The 3,034-nt window shown below is 37.0% G+C and overlaps 1 pseudogene; it reads left to right on the top strand.

The window, feature by feature from the left end:
- Positions 1-2,523: 2,523 nt before the first annotated feature.
- The window catches only part of LOC104852623, an 11,590-nt pseudogene continuing 11,079 nt past the window's right edge, over positions 2,524-3,034 (top strand).

The following is a 3,034-nucleotide window of genomic DNA, read 5'->3' as shown; positions in this document are numbered from 1 at the left end:
CTATTCCTTTTTTATATTTCAGTCTTTTACTGTTATGTAACTTTTCATCTCATCTCACTAACTAGATAATAAGTTACTAGAGGTGAGATATTTCATAAATGATACCTTTGAAAATATGTAGTAATTGGTAGGGTCACAAGATAAAGAATAAAATATTTAGTTCTTTGAAAAAGATTAATAAAAAACCATATAAAGATATATATTTATGAAGATGCAATTATAGATATATTTTCTCCAAATTCATGTATAAATTGAATGTAATGCTAAAAAAAATCACTGTAGGATTTTTTGGGAAATGTAAAATTGATTCATATGAAAGTATACAAAGCTGCATGGATAACTAAGGAAATTTTGAAAAACAAGGACAAAGAAAGGAAATTCATCCTGCTAGTCATCTAAACATTTCCAAATTTAATTGTATATTACCAAATTTAGTTATCAGTTAAAACAGTATATTGCTGAAAGAGGAATAGATAAAAGGGTGAGGGGAAACAGAAAAAAAAAAGACCCAGAAACAAACCTAAGTATATAAGTTGGTCTTTCATAGGTCAGCATGAGAAAGGCTGGACAATTCCACAAATGGTGTTAGAGCAATTGATAGCTCTTCTAAAAAATGATTAAGATTAGGTTCATGGAAAGGAAAAAAAATAAGTTGCAAGAAAAAGACCTAAAAATTAAAAAACATTCCAAAACTACCAGAAGAAAATATAGACTATTGAAGGCTCCCTTAAATAAGGAAATTTGTGCACAACATAAAAAAAAATCTAGATATTTGACCTCACCAAAATTTGAAACTTCAGGGGGGAGGTGGGTGAACCTTTGTGTGTGGGTGGTGAGGTATGAACAAATAAGATACCAAAAATCAATGGAGAAAATAGTACTTCCATTCAGTGCTTGCAGGAGTTGGTCATGGCAGGCAGTATCCAACATGTTTGTAATCCTTGCTTCCTTTGGTAGAGTCTTTTCCAACACTGAACTGGAGCTGGCTTGAAAGGATAGACTAGTGTATAGTAAAAATGATGGTGTGTGACTTCTGAGGCTAGGTCATAAAAGGAATTGCAGGAATTCTTGTTCTCTTGCTACCTTTTGCAGTGAGGATACTCAAGCAACCTATTGGAGAGGCTCACATGGTGAGAAACTGAGGACTCTAGCTAAGAGCAAACAGCAGGGTGTTCTTTTATATTACTTTTCCCTCTTTTATTTGGCCCAAGGCTGCTCTGAAGTCAGTTTCTCCCTCAGTCTCCACTTTTACTTTTTCAAATAAACTGTCACTGCTATAAATAAATAACTAAATAAATAATTCTGAGTGGTGAGACTATGGCAGTTGGTATGCTTTGTTTGTACTTTTCTGTATTAATGTTCTCAAATTATTAAAAATATACTTGAAAAAAATTTTTTTTCTTTTTATTGAGTTTATTGGTACAATCTAGGTATACAATACAGTTACATTCATTATTGGGATCCTGTACCTCTACATAACAGGTCTTGATTCTCATTTTTTCTCCCTGTCCCTGCCCTCCCTTCACCTTCTCCTCCCCTCCCCATTTACAAACACCTCATCTCCATTTACTTGAATAATTTCATAAGAATCAAACTTAACTCTTAATATGTTTAAGCAACATTTCTTCCTATCCCAACCTCTTGTAAACATGTTTACCAGCAACTGATTAAATCAGAGTAATATTCACTGATTGAAAGTAAAATATTCTTTGAACATCTTTTATACGTAGGCATATGTCAGGCCTTAGGGATAAATCTCTTCATAGAAATAGTTTTTTCCCTTAACAAATCTCATTTTCTAGTCAGGGAGACATAAAGGGATGCTTGCCCCAAAATAAACTTTGATAAATGTTATGAAGAAGAGAAAGGGTATCTTTGCTTTTTTGTTTTTTGTTTTTGGTACCAGGGACCTAATTCGGGATCTTGCGCTTGTGAGGCAGGCAGCAGCACCACTGAGCTAAATCCCCCGCCGAGAAAGGGTATCATGAAAGCCTACAATTGTGGCAGACATTATTTTACTTCATGTCAATGTATTTATAGATACAGATATACACAAATATTTATTGAGTACCTACTACACTAAATACATCGTTTTAATTATTTCTAATTCTTACAAGTTATACGTAGAAGCATTACTAGCTACCTTTTACAAATGATTTGAGTCATGATTAAACTCACTCAAGTAGCAAGAGTGATTCACATCCAATTCCAATTTAAAGTCTGTGCTCTTTAATTCTGATATTAGAGCCAAACTAGACTACTTTGACTCCAAACTGTTTCTAATCATTTACCCTTTTATTCTTACTTTATACTACCCTCTAGAACTTGTTCATTTTGAAGAGTGATCTTAGCTATAGGAACTCTTAATATACTTCTTGGAACATTTTAAAGTTGTAGTGATTAGTTTATCAGCAAATTCTAGAATCTGAGCAAGAGACAGCGACAACTCCTTGTTATTTATGGAGGGGTTAGTGGTGAACTTGTCATTCTTAAGCAACCACTAATAAGCCTGGTGGCGGATAAATGAGAGTGAAGAAAATGTTCCTCACTGTCACGGAATTTAGTCAGTTGGGCAGTCAGGCAAATAAAAATATGTATGCAATTTGTGTAAAGAAAACATAAAAGACCTAATTTAGCCTGGAGGCAGGTCAGGAAACCATACACACACGCACACACAATGTTTGGAGGGCGGAGGGCAGACCTTATTCTACCCTGTGGCTGAGGAGAGTTTTTGTCACGTTAATCCCCCCCCCCTTACATACACTGTCTTCCCTGCTAGCGTCTTTCTGTCAGACACTGCCCTCGGTTGTGACTGTCTACGATCGCGTCAGCCTAAGTAGGAGCCTAGGTTGGAGTTTTCCAGTTCTTGGCGCCCTCAGTGCCGACTACTTCATGGAGATGGCTGGCAGCCGGGTCCTTGCACATTCCTCTGCGGCCGCGCGGAAGGTGGGCTGGCGCCGCCGGGGTGCCCGGCGCTCCTACAGCTTCTGCAGCTGGAGCTGGGTCACTAGCGCTGGGCGCGCGTGCTGGGTTG

Source organism: Fukomys damarensis, unplaced genomic scaffold, assembly GCF_012274545.1.
Source record: "Fukomys damarensis isolate Sample0158 unplaced genomic scaffold, DMR_v1.0_HiC HiC_scaffold_23, whole genome shotgun sequence".
Lineage (NCBI taxonomy): Eukaryota > Metazoa > Chordata > Mammalia > Rodentia > Bathyergidae > Fukomys > Fukomys damarensis.
This window is presented reverse-complemented; position numbering and strand designations above follow the sequence as displayed.